The 17,207-nt window shown below is 36.4% G+C and overlaps 1 protein-coding gene across 3 annotated transcripts in view; it reads left to right on the top strand.

The window, feature by feature from the left end:
• PIK3CA (phosphatidylinositol-4,5-bisphosphate 3-kinase catalytic subunit alpha) overlaps nucleotides 1-17,207 on the top strand; it is an 87,565-nt gene that overhangs the window by 31,220 nt on the left and 39,138 nt on the right. Inside the window, exon 1 of one of the 3 annotated variants that reach the window (XM_037136913.2) lies at nucleotides 11,528-11,797. The exons of the other annotated variants lie outside the window; for them this stretch is intronic. The gene's annotated coding sequence lies outside the window, so the exon portion shown is untranslated. Of the gene's footprint in view, nucleotides 1-11,527; nucleotides 11,798-17,207 lie in introns of those variants that run through there. 3 annotated transcript variants of the gene reach the window in all.

Genomic DNA, 17,207 nt, shown 5'->3' with positions numbered 1-17,207 from the left:
TTTAATAGAAGATATATGCAGTTCATTGTATGTTAATTATAGTTCAATTAAAAATTAACTGCTGAGGAACATTGAAAAATAGACTTAGATAAGTGGAAACACATACTGGGATAGAAAGGATAACTTGTAAAAATGTCAGTTCTCCCTAAATTAGTAGAGTGTCCAACTCACTTTCACCGGGGGGCCACATCAGCCTCTCAGTTGCCTTCAAAGGGTCGAATGTAATTGTAAGACTGTATGAATGTAACTACTCCTAAACAGTTAAGTGAGAGCTCGGCCCTGCTGCTGGGTATAAACAAGGTGCCGGGCCGGATAAAACAAGGTGTAGGGCCAGATTCAGCCTGTGGGCCTTGTGTTTGCCACCTGTGGTATAAATCAAAGGTTCTTAATCAAAATACCAACGTTTTGCTTTGATCTTTGTTTTTGAACTTAACAAAATTATTCAAAAGTTTATCTGGAATTATAAACCGGGTTTTAATAAAACTGTAAAGGGACCATAGGGAAGGCATTTGGGCTGAATTTAAAGGCTAAATATGATTGCAATGGCAACAAATGGAAATAGAGGTAAGAGATCATAGATCCTATTTACAAAGGCAAAGAAGACTGATCCAGTTAGATTAGAGCCTGGAGCCTGATTTAAAAAAAAAAGAGTAAGAGCAGAGACATAGTTGTCTTACGACTTTGAGTTTCAGCTGTACATAATCTGTGGATACTAAAGAGTCACCATATTATTTTAATTAGGTAGCTATAAGACTAGGTGTGTATTTTAGGTAGCCAGTTCTAATGACATGGTGAATAACGAATTGGGGAAGGGAGAATTGAATAATGTATGCTTCCAAGTCCTTTTGCCTTAATTCATACTGCCTACTTAACCCGCCGTAGCCTTCTCCTCGTTCCGTGCTTATCAGAAATCCTTTTCGTTCATTAGGGTAACTCTCTTAAACACACACACACTTTCTCCTGTGATTACTATATTCTGCCTTGCAGCTTTGATAATGAAGTTCGGAACTCTTTCCTCATTACCTTCATTTATATACATGTAGGATTTTTTTTCTTCTCTTTTCCATCAGCCATCCCTTTACTTTACATTGCCAGTGTCTTATAGATAGTAATTGCTTAATGAATGCTTGTATAATTAGAAACAGGTGAGTGTTGCATATGAGAACTCTTTAGGGTCTAAAAGTGATAGAGAAGATGGCCAAAAAAATAAATAAATGAAGTGATGAATCTGAGGGCGATTTAATGGGTGGAAATGACATCATGCAAGAGGAATTGAGAACTCCAAAGGTTCTAACCTTGAAGATTGAAAGAGCAGTGATGTCATGAAAAATGCCCACATTTGAGTAACAGAGTAAGAGATACCAACAAAAGAACAGAGGCCAGAAAAATATCACAGAAAGATTATTTTAACTTTTTGGGGGGAAACTGTGAGAGGGGGGACTTCAATTAAATTACTCATAGTATCTATAGGTCCTTGCTTTCATAGTTTTAACCTTTTAATAAGGAAAGCATTTTAAGATGAGATACAAAATATGAATCTGAGAACTTTTTAACATCGAACATTGTGGAAATATCCACTTTTAGAATGTTCTCTATGTATACTGCAGTTACTTTGAAATAGATACTGAGTCAAATACTCAGGGAGTGGTTGGGGGTGGTGTGGGTGTGTGTGTATTTTGTCCTAGGAAAATAGCAGCATGACAGGACAGAAAAACGAGACAGGGACTGAAAATGGCTAGGCTAAAGGTTGTTTTTCTGTCATCACACACCAGATACGGAGAGTAACAAAAGCAGACAGATGGACAGTTCTGCTAGTTTTGGAGTATTCACATGGAGAAAAGAAACATTCTGTTCCTTTTATTCAGAAAAGGAATTTCTAATCTAAATTACTGGTTTCGGTAATGTTTCATATCCTGATCAAAGAAACATTCTTTCTTTTTACCCTGAAGATAATGAGTCATGCTTTTCTCAGAATTTTGCTTTTGTGGAAACTAAAGTGCAGTAATAAATACAGCACTGTTATTTGGATCTTAGTGCTAGTGATACTATTGCGAGTAGACTACTGACAGGTAAGAGCACTAGTATTGTGAAACCAATTTTAACAAAAGAACCAACACAAGTTTTAATTACTGTGTTTTGCTGCATATAATGTGCACCTTTTTTGCCCAGATTTTTGAGGGAAAATAAGGGTGCACATTATGCATGGATGGTACTAATTCCATATCTACATAAATGTTTTTAATTCTTTTATTTATGTTTATGTGTTAAAGGTGTAACTCTAGAAAGCAATAACAATATCCATATGCAAAATAATACCCTTTATGATACAAAAAATAAGTATCTAAATATAAGTAAATAAAAAGGTGAGTAAAAAGGTGAAGGATTCACAGGAACAAGTATAAAGGACACATGGACAAAAATGAACAAGGGTAGAAATGAGGGGGAGGTGGGGAGCACTGGGGGTGTGGGCTGGGATGGGAGTAAAAGACAGAAAACTTTACTTGAACAATAATTAAATTAAAAAAAGAAAAAAAATTAAAACAAAAGATTTTTTTCCTTGAAAGTTTGGGCCCAAACCATTGGTGCATGTTATACATGGGAATGCATTATGCATGGCAAAATATGGTAGTCAATTTCTAGAGATGTGAAAGTGTACTTTTTTAACTAGTAAGCTAATTACTGTGATTTTGTCAATTATGCTGTAAAATACACCCCACACTTTTTTCATTGTTGTTCTATTACAGTTGTCCCAATTTCCCCCCATTGCTCTCCCCTGCCCTTCCCACAGCCCCCTCCCACAGTCAGTCCTCACCTTATTGTCCATGTCCAAGAACCCTTAACTTTCATCTCTAAAAAAATACTAATCATTTTGAAGGCTTTATGGCAGAAAATAAATTTCTGACTTCCTTTTTTTTTTCTTTTTTTTGGTGTGAAAATTGGTGTGGGAGCCCTGACCAGCATAGCTCAGTTAGTTGCGCTCGTTTCGCAAAACGAAAACTTGCTGGTTCCATTCCTGGTCAGGGCACATGCCTGGGTTGTAGGTATGATCCCCAGTCAGGTTGCATATGAGAGGCAGCCGATCAGTGGTTCTTTCTCACATCGATGTTTCTCTCCCTCTCTTCTCCCTCTCTTCTCCTCTCTCTAAAAATTAACAATCTTTTTTAAAAATTGGTTTAAGAAGATGGAGGCATAGGTAGAAACCCTTTGATTCCTTCCTCACACAAGCAAAAGGAGGATAACAACCCATCTAAAATCAGTAAACAACGAAAAGCGCCAGAAAATCAAACTGCATGCAACTCCAACAACCAAGGAATTAAGTATAAAATCAACCAGAACAACCGGACGGGTAAGGCGGCAGACCACTTTGGCTGACTCAGAAAAACCGGGGCAAAGTGGTAGCCTTGGGGGACGGACTGTGCAGGAGGGGCTAACTTAAGGGGAAACTGAGACTCAGAGGTGACTGCGAACTACAGCTGGGGTTGCCTTAGGGGGAGATACTCCCAGTCTCAGCCAAGAGTTCATTGAAAAGTATGCTAGACATGAGCAGGCAAGCTGCATTGTTCCTTCTCTGGCCCCTCCCCCATATGCGGCACAGCAAAGAGGGTTGCCCCGCCTTGGTGAATACCTAAGGCCCTGCCCCCTTGCAACCTATCAGCTGTGCCAAGATAAAGAAATATGGCCCAAATGAAAGAACACAACAAAGCCTCAGAAAGAGGACTAAGCCAGGAGGAGATTGCCAACCTGATGGAGAATTTAAAGCCCTGGTAATCAAAATGCTCACAGATCTGATTGAGCTTGGTCGAAAAATAAAAAAACAAAGGAAGGATACCCAAAGTGAAATAAAGCAGAATGTTCAGGGAACCAACAGTGACAGGAGGGAAACCAGGACTCAAAGCAACGATTTGGAACAAAAGGAAGAAATAAACATCCAACTGGAACAGAATGAGTAAACAAGAATTCAAAAAAAATGAAGAGAGGCTTGGGAACCTCCAGGACAACTTTAAACATTCCAATATCCAAATCAGGAGTGCCAGAAGGAGAACAAGAGCAAGAAATGGAAAACTTATTTGAACAAATAATGAAGGAAAATTTCCCCCATCTGGCCAAGGAAGGGAGGAATGTGGGGGAAAGGTACAGGGAAAAGAAGCATAGTTAGCAGACATAAAATAGATGGGGAGAGATAAAAAATGGTATAGGAAACAGAGGACTCAAAGAACTTATATGTACAACCCATGGACATGAACTAAGACTGCAATGGGTGGGAAATGCTGGAGGGTTGTGGGGGCAGGACAGAGGGGGGATAAAGGGGAGAAAACTGTAATAGCATAATCAATTAAAAATACTTAAAAAATAAACTCATCTAGTAATCTTAAAAAAGTTGGTTTGAGAGTATCAAATTATCACATTAGATCTGCAAGCAACTGTCAGGTAGAGATTATTAGTATTGACCAGATGAAGTTAAAAGCTTATGTTCCAGTTTGGTTTAACTTAATATTCCAATTTAAGAACTAGAGCTTTAAGTGTGCTTTTTATGTACCATAATAGATGCTCCGTGAGTTTTCATCACACCAGAATTCTCCATCATTTATCCATTGCTATAATAGCCATTATTGGGCATTCCTACAAAAGTCTTTGTTAATGACCCCTATAGCAGCTCTCTCCAATCTAGGGATTTTCTTTTATCTCTTTACTTTTGCAACCTTTGTAGTCATTCCCTTTCTTGAGGTACTACTCCACAGGGAAGGTTTAGAATTTTAGTTCTTTAAGTTTCCCTTTTCAAACTTTTTCATATCTCTGTGCCTTTATTTTAATTTTATTAAAATTAGCTGATGAGTCATAGAGTGTGAAGCAGTTCTTGGGATAATAGTTTAATGGCTTATATTAAATAACCAGGGTAGAAGTTTCTATCAGTTGATACATTTTTAAGGAAGCCCTTTAACTTACTGCATTAGTATAAGGTAATTTTATTGTTTAATCCCTTGCCTTGGGTGGTCAGCTAATGACATAGCATCAGCAAATACGAATGTTAATATTTCACTTACTGGTCATTTATATTGTTGTTTTCACACAATTACACTCATTTCAGTATGTCATTCTCATTGATCTCATTTTAAGGTACTGTAACTATAATTTCCCAGATACTCGGTACACTGTACTACATCAAGTATAAGTGAATGGTAAATGTTTGAAAGGGCAAAATAAAGACCATCTAGTAATACTTCTCTCCCATCATTAAATGTGTTCTGAAATACCTTGCCCATAGTGTATTGGTTAAAAAAAAGTTCAACTTTTTAGAATATCTGTGATTCTACCTTGTTGTTACTGTCATTCGTAGGACTACTTCTCTTCACATCTTGGTGAGGTGATACTTGTATTAAAATTAAGCTATCCTCTTTCTGATTGAACTGCTGGAGGATCTGTGTTTCTTTGCTCTTCTGCATTATTTCAAATTTTTCTAATTTAGTGAAGTAACCCCTTTACCAGAGATCTAATATTTAAGGATGATAAATCACTATTGAAGTTGGTCAGTAATTGCTCACAATGAAATTTTTCAGCATTACTAGTGTAATATTAAAATATTCTGAGCCTGACTGGTGTGGCTCAGTGGGTTGGGCATTGTCCCGCAATCCAAAGGTTGCCAGTTTGATTCCTGGTCAGGGCACGTGCCCAGGTTGCAAGCCAGGTCCCCAGATGGGGGTGTGTGGGAGGCAGCCGATTGATGTTTCTTTTACATGTCAATGTTTCTCTCCCTCTCTTTCTCCCTCCTTTCCCCTTTCTCTAAAAATAAATAAAATCTTTTTTGAAATATTCATTTACTACCAGAATGGAGCAGATGGCAAATAATTACATCAGAATATAATGTTATTGTTTGGTCTTTATCATTTAGAAAGAAAGTTTTTAAATAAAATTTCTACTTTATTTCATGTCTTTCATCGAACGCTATAGCATCCTTCTTGAAATGTAGTGTTTGTTACCTATGAATATACTTATGTAGTGTTCACTGAAAAAATAATATATATCTTACATTCATTGGAATGTAGTTTGAAGAAAATGAAACATATTTGCAAATAGTTCTTTAGGGATTTATCTGCTTAACTAAAACTGGGGAATACTTGCTTTGGCCAATAAATTGGCATTTGGAATGAGTAGATAAAAAATAGACATTGGGCGATTAGTTTAACTGAAATTTTGTGACATAAAATGCACTATATATTCTTTGCTTTGTATCGATTTGTAAGAATGCCAGTAATAATATCAATAGGTACAGTATAAGAGAAAACACTACTTGAAGAGATTACAATAATAACCTCTAAAGAAAAAAATCAGATCAAAAACAAAGGTTAAGATTGTGATTTAGGGGCAGAGGGATAATAGCAAGGGTAGATAAATACCAGTAACTGGACAAAAATGTCAGGGACCTAAGTACTGATATGAAAACCAAGGATACTCAGTAAATTCAAGCCAGATTTTTGCAGTCTAATCTAGTCCTGGTTGTATATTAAATACCTTGAAAGTAAAATATATTTTCATGACTCTGTATTCCACTGATGCTTAATTATATAATGTAGCTTTAGGGACTATGCCTTGGTATGAATGAAACTAAAAGTAAGGTCCTTTTCGTGTTTTTTATTAAAAGTTCATTGAATAGTACCTGTTTCCACAAAACATACTGCTAAAATTGGAATGACAACAGAAGGTTGATATACACATTCAAGAAATACTCCAGACTTCCAGTGAAGATGGCAGCATGGGTAAACACAGCTGGCCTCCTTGCACAACCACATCAAAAGTACAATTAAACTACAGAACAACCATTACTCAGAACTGCCAGAAATTGAGGTGAATGGAAGTCCTACAACTACAGACTAAAAGAAGAAACCCCATCAAGACTGGTAGGAGAGGCAGAATGGGCTGGTCTCACACCCCCATGTGGCAGATAAAAATCAGGAAGCTACCCTTCAGAGGTACCCTTGCTCCAGAGCAAGATACCCTTCCTGGCACAACCCCCAACCCTGGGTTCCAGTGCCAGGAAGTTAAGTCTCCATTACTTCTGGTTGTAAAAAACAGGGGCAGTGGAGGTTCTAGAAGACAAAAACTTCTAGAGTCTCATGTAGTTCCTCTTAAAGGGCCCATGCACAGACTTACTGCCTCTAAGTTCCAGCAGGGCAGCACTCAAAAGCCAAATGCGTACAAGGAGGAGCTGAATTGTCCAACATGAGGGTGAGAACTGGGGGGCAGCTTTCTCCCAGACAGAAGTTCTGGCAGAGGCCATTGTTCCTTTTCTGAGCCCACTACAAGACCACTGTAATCAAGACAGTCTGGTACTGGCATAAGAACACACCTAGATCAATGGAACAGAATGGAGAACCCAGAAATAAACTCATGTCTCTATGGTTAATTAACATTCAACAAAAGGGGCATGAACATACAATGGAGTAAAAATAGTCTCTTCAATAAATGGTGTTGGGAAAACTGGACTGGTACATGCAAAAAAATGTAACTAGACCTCCAACATACACCACACACCAGAATAAAATCAAAATAGATAAAGGGCTTAAATATAAAACGTGGTACCATAGATGTGCTAGCAGAAAACATAGCCAGTAAAATTTTAAACATTGTATGTAGCAATATTTTTGATTTTATATATATATATCACAATATATTCTTTGAATATAGTGCATTCAGTATCAGGAAGGAGATATATCTCCATCTTCTAGGGTAAGGGAAATAAAGGAAAAAATATACAAATGAGACTGTATCAAATCAAAAAGTTTCTGCATGGCTGAAGAAACCCATCATCAAAATGAAAAGGGCACTAATTGTATAGGAGAACATATTTGCCAGTGATACATCAGACAAGGGTTTAATCTCCAAAATATATAAATAACCTATACGACCCAACACTAGGAAGACAAACAGCCCAAGTAAAAAATGGGTAAGGGACCTGAATAGCTACCTCTCCAAGCAGGCCTTACAGATGGCCCATAGACATATGAAAACATGCTCAACATCACTAGCCATCAGAGAGATGCAAATTAAAACCACAATGAGATATCACTTCACACCTGGCAGAATGGCTTTCATTAATCAAACAAGTGCTGGCAAGGATATGGAGAAAAGGGAGCACTAGTGCACTGTTTCTGGGAATGCAGACTGGTGCATCCACTGTGGAAAACAGTGTGGAATTTTCTCAAAATATTAAACATGGAACTGCCATATGACACAGCAGTTCCACTGCTGGGAATATATCCTAAGACTCCTGAATCGCCAAGTCAAAAGAACTTAAGCACCCCAACGTCTATAGCAGCACTGTTTACAATAGCTAAGTATTAGAAACAGCCCAAATGCCCATCAGTAAATAAGTGTATTAGAAAACCATGGTATATTTATGCAACAGGAATACTATACAGCAGAAAGAAAGAAGTAAGTGCTACCATTTGTGACAGTATGGATAGAAGTGCAGATTATGGTTAAGTGAAATTAGCCAGTCAGTAAAAGACAAATGCCATATTACTTGACTTATAACTGGCATCTAATGAACAAAATAAACTAACGAGAAAAATAGAAACAGACTTATGAACATGGAACAGACTGACAGCTGAAGGAGGGACGGAGGAAATAGTAAAGGAAGGGGAAGGAACTAGTGAAAGAACATGTATGAATGACTCATGGACATAAACAAGGGAGAGGGGGTTGACTGTAGGTAAGAGGTAGGCTGGGTGGAGGGTGGCAAAAGGGAAAAAATTGGGACAACTGAAATAGAGTAAACAATACAAAATTAAAAAATAAAAATAGACAACAGAACAAAATTCCAGAAAAAGAACTAAACAAAATGGAGATAAGCAATCTGCTCAATGTAGATTTCAAAACACTGTTTAAAAGGATGATCGATGAACTTAATGAGAACCTCAACAGCATAAAAAAGATCCAGTCAGAAATGAAGGATAAACTAGTTGAAATAAACAATATTCAGGGCATCAACAGTTGAGTTGATGAAGCCAAGAATCAAATCAATCCAATGATTTGAAACATAGGGGAACAAGTAACAACCAGTCACAACAAAAAGAAAAAAGAATCCATAAAAATGAGATTAATGTAAGGCGCCTCTGGGACAACTTTAAGTGTTCCAACATTCACATCACAGGGGTACCAGAAAGAGAAGAGAAAAGCAAGAAATTGAAAACATGTTTGAAAAACCAATGACAGAAGCTTCCCTAACTTGGGGAAGGAAATAGACATGTGGGTCCAGAAAGCACAGAGAATCCTAAACAAGATAAACCCAAAGAGGCTGACACCATGACATCATAACTAAAATGCAAAAGGTTAAAAACAGAGAATCTTAAAGCAGCAAGAGAAAAGCAGTTAGTTACCTACAGAGGAGCTTCCCATGAGATTGTTGGATGATTTCTCAAAAGAAACTTTGTAGGCCAGAAGGTAATGGCAAGAAATATTCAAAGTCATGAAAAGCAAGGACCTACAACCAAGATTGCTCCACCCAGCACAACAATCATTTACAATCAAAGGACAGATTAAGAGCTTTCCAGACAAGAAAAAGCAAAAGGAGTTCATCACCACCAAGTCAATATTAGTATGAAATGTTAAAGGCTCTTCTTTAAGAAGATAAAAAACATGAACAGTAAAATGGCTAATCAACAATTGAATCTAAAACATAATAAACGAACAAGCAGAACAGAAGCAGAATCATATATACAGAGAATGTTTTGATGGTTGCCAGTTGGTAGGGGGTCAGGGGGTCAGACAAAAAAAAGTAAAAATTAAGAAACACAAATTTGTTGTTACAGAAATGTCATGGGTATATAAAGTATAGCATAGAGAATATAATAGCCAAAGAACAATATGTTATATGTAAGACCCATGTACATAGACAGTGGTATTAGGATTGCCTGAGTAATGGGGTATGTTGGGTGGATGGGGCAAATGCATAAAAATTGGGACAACTATAATAGCATAAATAATAAAATATTATTTAAATTAAAAAAATAACATAGTACTCACCCCCTCCCCAAGTACTCCATATTTTTAAGCTAATGTCTTTGATTCACATACTAGCAGGCATTTTGCCTGCTTCAAAATGAATTGGTGGAGTCCATTTAATACATTGCCTCCTTAGCCTGTCAGCATTGGCAGAATCACTGCTGTGATCACTGCAGCACAGACTGAACCTTGTCACTTGATTTTGAAAATGTCCTTGCAAAAGCCAATTGCTGCAATAATATGCGGATATATTTTTTGTTCATTGTTTGTGCATGGTTGTATGTAATCATAGGCACGGGCACCATAGGTACAGTTTTATGACACTTGGCCTCAGGAAATAGGGAAATCCGTTGGAGACCAGAGACCATGATGGAGCTTTATGATTGGTCTCTGATTCTCCCATATTAACTTGGCCTTCTGGCAGGTAGCACAAGTCTGGAATGTTGCGTTGGTCAAAAATGAGAATAAGTCCTGGCTGTTGTAGCTCAGTGGATTGAGCATGGGCCTGCAAACCAAAGGACTGCCGTTTGATTCCCAGTCGGGCACATGCCTGGGTTGCAGGCCAGTTTCCAGCGGGGGCACACAAGAGGCAACTATATATTGATGTTTCTCTTTCTCTCTCCTTCCCTTCCCCTCTAAAGATAAATAAATAAAATTTTTAAAAAAAAAAGAACTAGACCAAACAGCTTGATTGTTTATTAAAAAAAAAATAATATCCCAAAGCAAAGAGAGTTATGAACTATATCTGGATGCACTTAAGTGAAGATATTGTGTCTGCTAGTAGCCCCAAGCAAAGTTGCTAGCTCCACCTTTATTGCACTGGACTAAACTGAAAAATATACTATATTGACATATTTTGAGTTATTTTTCTTTGTCTTTGGACACAAACTACCTGTTCTGTGCAAGGAAACAGAGTGATAGTTTCCACTGAGAGACCTATAGCTGACCTAAGTTCTACTTTGCTTATAATTACAGTATAGGGTTGGTATGCAAGACTCACCTGTTTGCCTTTGTGAAGAAAGACCATTAAATTTATCAGTAGAGTGCAGACAAGTTTTAGTGCATCTGAACAAGGGACAGGTAGCACTGGAATGAATAATACTTGACTAGATTGTCTTCATCCCATGACATAAATAAGGTAGCTGTTCATTTTGGGGGAAGAGAGAGAATGTGAAGCAAGTGTTTTCCAAAACTTCATCCACCCTCACCCATAATAGTGGGAAGATTTGAAAGAAAACAATTGAAGTATTTTAAACCATGGGAAGGCTTATGAAGGCATTACATTATAGCAGAAAGAAACAAAAAGGAAAAGCCACTTGATAAACTTCAGGGAAATTCTCATTTCTGAAGATTTATGGAAATATCTTACCTTCAGGTTATTACAGGACTGTAAAAGAATTGAGTCAAGTAAACTGGAAAACACTTTGCCTTTTTGTAGATGTTCTTAATTTAATTAAAATGTTTAATCTAGATATTCTTCAACTCTTCATGAATTTATCTAGCTGGGCCCTGGGTGATGTACTTTTTTGTCTCTTCTTTCTCCTTAGATAACCAGCAGCCAGGAAATAACTATTTTACAAATCAACCAAGTCCAGAATGGTATTAGCTTCATTAGGGAAAGAAAGAGTGAAGTTACTTTTGGTGAAGCCCCCAAGCTTTTGAAAGAAAAAGAGAGGAGTGAGTTAGTTTTGATGCTGACTTTAAGCTGAAAAGTATAGCCCTTTTATACTTTTTTTTAAGTGAACCCATCAATCAAGAAAGGAACAATGTGTGGTTGGCATCATTTGTGTAATTCCAGGTAATAAATGGAGTTTATTTCTGAAGTATGTGGGACATGGGTCTCATTTGTAAAGGGGAATTACAAAGACTGTGCATCTCAGTCCTTTGGTTATCATCAGTAATCAGTTTGCTTATAAACTTTTACTTGTGGAAGGTTGATCTTTCAGGACATTTTCTCTTTATGTTCTATGGGAGCTAAAGGTTTTTGCTTAGCAGGAAATTGGAATAACGTTTCAAGAACCTTTTCATATTTTCTATCCTTATAGTAGCATGTCTTCCTTGCTAAGCTAGTCTTTTCATTGATCTCATTGGTTAAATTTCCATGGAGGTAATCAGGTGCATAATTAACCTTCTGTTTTCATTGTCTTGTTGAAATATATATACTCTTGGTCCTTAAATGTAGATACAATTGCCAAACTTAAATACCTTAGGGTTCTCTCTCTCTCTCTCCACCCCCCCTTAAAAGAGACGTTGTAACCATTTTACAAGGAAAGTATGTTTTTTTCTCATTAAAATTTATAATGTAATAATCTAAGACTAATTATTTATTAAACTGCATTTCATTACTGGCTCTTAGATTAGATTCTTTTAACCTACCTTAATAGAATCCATGTTCACATTTACTGATATAACCAAAGTCTACACTGCTATGGACTTTACTGACTTAGATCTTAATCGTTTGTCATTATTTTTAAAAATTCATTAGCACAGACCCTTTCTAAGCCTGTCCATGGACCTGGTATTAGGGAACCCTTGTCTTAAATGATTCATTAAATCTTTGAAGTGTATTTTTATAGCACCTTTCATGTCATACTATGAATTTAACAGTAAAAACAAATTGCATCCCCTACTAAAGGAATTAGAATTTTCTTATATACCAATCAATGAAAACTTGATTTTCCATCCTGAAGTTGTTATGGTCTCTCTGAATCACTGAAAAGGATGAGTTAAAATTATTTTCTCATGGTCAGCTTGTAAAGGTCAGTGAAGGACAGCACTTTGAAAGAAATGGATAATACGCATCTTTCCAGAGCAAGTGTATATTACAGCTGTCCCCTTGGACTCACTCCAGCAACAGCACAGTGACTCTTAGAGGAAGAGAATTTTAGAGGCTCAAACTGGGGCCCAGAAAAATTATCCTGAAAGACACTAGCTTCCCATGAATATCCACTGCAGTGAAATTTATTTAAAATTGTGCTTTTTATCCCTCACATCCAGTTATTCTCTCAGTACTTTTGATTGTCTCTTACAAGGCATCTTCATCCACCTCTTTTCTGCTATCACTGTTACTACTTCTCTTTGTTCAGCAGGCCCTCGTTACATTTTCCCTGAGATAGTGTCAACAGTGTAGTTTTCCTGCTCACTGCTCTATCCTCTGGAACTATGGTGACCTCAGACAAGGTCCTATCTTGGAAAAGTTCACAGTCTAACAGGAAGCCAAACATGGATGTCGATAATTTTAATAAGGATATATTAAGATATAATCATAGAAATACATGTAAGAGGCAGGGTAGCATTTTAAAAGGGAATAATTAAATCTGGAAATATTTAAAGTAACTTTTAAGGAGAGTAATCAGACTGTAGAATTATTAATCCAGACTGTAATCATGTTATTTCTACAGCAGGTTTAAAGGCATGTTTTGTTCTCTTACTCTAAATCATAACTAAAGATTTATTTGGTAATTTTGAAAAAAAAGAAATCTTATTTTCTAGTTAATGAGCAAATAAAGAGATGCAACTGAGCCACAAAACTACATGTTAATGTTTTCTTGTTGAACTGTCTTAGAATGAGGATGGAAAATATTTTGTCAACATATATCTAAATATACATATTTATAACTGTGTCAGTTAAATTATATGTATTTGTGAAACCTTTGATCATTCAACAAACATTTATGCAGCTTCTATATTTAGAGAGCATAGATACCTAGAAAATACAATCTGCTTATTTTAGCAGATTGTGGCTGTTTGAGATGATTAAGCTGCCAGTGGAGTCAATATAGATATCCCCTAAATTTGCAAGTGTACAGTTCAATATAACTTTATTATTTTAATGATTTTCTGGTGCACTTATAATAATATTGATATTTAAATACTAATAACTATTTTAAACATTACAATTTGGACATTGAAACATGAATTTAAATTATCTGAAATATAGTCTGTATATTTTTAATTGAATTTATTGGGGTGACATTGATTAATAAGATTACATCAATTTTAAGTGTACAATTCTATATATCATATATGTGAGGTCTACCCAGAAAAAGTCCAGCTGTTGTTAATATAACAAGAACAGTTTGAACAACATTGATGTAACCTGGTGGTGGACTGGAAGGCACATACCTACCTGAACAGTAATGAGCGCTTTTAGGTGAAGCATCAAATCACCTGGGTTACTCTGCCCCTATTACAGCGCAGATTTAGCACCCTGTGACCTCTGTCTTTTCCAAAAACTAAAATCACCTTTGAAAGGGAAGAGATTTCAGACCATCAAAGAGATTCTGGAAAATACAATGGGGCAGCTGATGGCAATTGGGAGAACTGTGTGAGGTCCCAAGGTACCTACTTTGAAGAGGACTGAAGCATCATTGTCCTGTGTACAATGTTTCCTGTATCTTCTTCAATAAATGTCTCTATTTTTCATATTACATGGCTGGATACTTTCTGGACCGATCTCTCATATTCTGTTATCATGTGTATATCACATTGTGTGCTTACCACCCAAAGTCTAGTCTCCTTCAGTCACCATATATTTGACCTTATTTTCCCCCTTCAGTTACTTTATGTTTGGTTTAAAGTAATCAAGTCAACAAAAGTCTCTGCACTGTTAGGCTGTATTTATAGAGACATAATCCAAGTCATAGTTTTCTGTACTCTGCCTTGGTAATACTGACTCTAGAATATTGTACTAGATTTTGGTTGCTGCATTTTGAGATGAGTATTAACAAAGGAACACATCCAGTGATGACAAAGACAAGGACAAACTATCTCACTTTAATTATGGTGAAAGAAATTTGGAGGGTAGAGAGACCTAGGGAAATTTCTTGTCACTGTCAGGTATGTGAAAAAAAAATACAGAAGTCAGACAGAACTGATGAAGTTTAGGAATAACTTTACAAGTACCCCACAAAAAATTTTTATATCACGTAATGAACTTTCAACAGTGAAAAATATCTAATAAGTGACTTCTGAGAGATTTTCCTATTTCAAGATTTTAACTTCACTGGCTAAAATTAATGTTTGTTTTCCTCCAAAGGACTTAGATTGCATGTGTAGGAATATAGTTGTAGAGGTAAGGTTAGGGATAACTTATTAGGCATTATGCACTAAGAAAATTGTCCTATTTATATCAGGTCCTTCTAATGTCTTATTAGAGATCTGCATACTTTTTTGTTAACAGGCCAGGCAGTAAATATTTTAGGCTTTGCAAGCCTCATGGTCTCTATAGCACCTGCTCAACTCTCATTATAGTGCGAAGGTATCAATGATAATATGTAAATGTGCTTTATTGTCTGTGTCCCAATTAAATTTTATTTACAAAAGTCTGGATTTTCATTGTGGACCATAGTGTGACAGACTTTGCCTTAAGTAATGAAATCTGGAAATACCGTTCTGAGTAAAGAAAGGCTTTCAATTTAAGAGTTAAAAAGCAAATTCTCAAAATGTCATTGGCTTCTTGGACTGAAAGAGTACATATCAAATGTTCAAAATTTAAATTGCCCAATGTATTAAGAAATCATCCCCTGTAGGAGTCAAATGAAAATGGAGCGTCTGAGACAATTTTCTGCTGTTCATTTCTGCTCTTATTTTGTACTTCAAGGTACCTTTACTCCTGCTGAGCAACACCATGTACTCCACTTGGACAGCTAATGCACACCCAACCCCTACCAAGAAATAAATGCAGGTCCAGGCTTTCTAAGAACCAAAGACTTTCAGTGCCTACTACCCAAACAGTAATTTTTATAGTAATTTTAATATCTCAACAAGATGTAAAAAATAATAATCTCTGATAAGCAAAGTGTATGTTACATATTTTGTGCTTCAAAGCCCATACAGGAAAGGTTTTCATATCATCATTTGGTCTGTTGGCCATTCGTTTATAGACTTACAAAATGGTAGTCAAGTGTTGTTGCTGAATGGAAGTGAATAATAGAAAGGAGGCTACTGTCATCTAGAAGGCTGGCCACAGCTGAGCCTGACCATTGGCTGCTAGAAAACAGCCCTGGGAGCATTTGTCAAAAGCTCTCCAACCTGGGGTTGTTGGTTTCAGGGCCAAAAATATCCTCAGACTCTTCAATAATACCAAAGAGCTTTACTATATTGTGTTTTAGTATAGTACAGTAATGAGTTTTATAATGAGGACTCCTCAAGAAAAGGGTAAATTATGAATTATATATACTCTTTTTATTTTTTTAAATTTTATTTAGTTATTTTTCAAGTTGAATTATATATACTCTTTAAGAAACAAGATTGCCCCATCGAAATATCAGTAGTATATACAAATTTAGGATAAGCAAAACCAGTATTTCTTAAGATTGCTGAATAGTTGGCATTTGTCAGCAAGTGGACATTTAGTCCTGGCATTCTGAACTCAGAGGCTCAATAGAGTGCTCTTGACTCTTAAAAGTGTTTTATTTTTAGCAGATACATTTTTGTGACCTAAACCTCCAAAATGCAGATTTGTTTTTAAATACTTTATAGTGATTTTTAATTTTTCAAATAAGTTCTTTTCCTTTTAGATTATACACTTAAGTTTGGATAATTCCACCTTCTTTATTAACATTTAGTTATTTATAGTGCAAAGGCCCTTTTACTTTAAATGGTATATGTACTGACTTATTAACTTTAGGGATTTTTCTCCAAATTCAGGGAATTAAAATGATATTTTTACACCTTGGTTAAATGTTCATTTGGTTATATCCTATATTTGAAAAGCAAAGTTTTAAAGAAATCTGAACTGAAAAAGTTTCATGCCATTTCTTTGCTCAAAATACTTCTTAGAGACTCACTTTTCCTTAGGGTGTACTATGAAAAATTCAAACTTCTCAATGTGGACTCTGCCCACCCTTGTGGCCCTGCCTGCCTCTGTCCAACCCCACCTTCCTGTCATACACCTTACCTTTTCCTGTGCACTTCAGACTCCAGCAATAAAAAACAACTGGTATTACTGGTAACAGGCTATGTTCTTTCATGGTCTAGACTTTGCACACATACTCAGGACAATCTAAAACATTCTCCTTATCTAGCTTTCCCATGCCCAAGCCACCCCTTCTCTGCAAAATCCCTACTACTCTACGATGTTCTTAAATTTTACCTCCGTGATGCCTTTCCTAACCTTAGGCAGCTGCAGATTTCTTGTGATTTTTCCTAAGTTCATGTGTTGTCTTACAACAGTTTTCCACTGTTAAAGTTGTTCCTGTGTTTTG

This window comes from Artibeus jamaicensis, unplaced genomic scaffold (assembly GCF_021234435.1).
Source record: "Artibeus jamaicensis isolate MK-2021 breed Jamaican fruit bat unplaced genomic scaffold, CSHL_Jam_final scaffold_474, whole genome shotgun sequence".
NCBI classification, from domain to species: Eukaryota; Metazoa; Chordata; class Mammalia; order Chiroptera; family Phyllostomidae; genus Artibeus; species Artibeus jamaicensis.
This window is presented reverse-complemented; position numbering and strand designations above follow the sequence as displayed.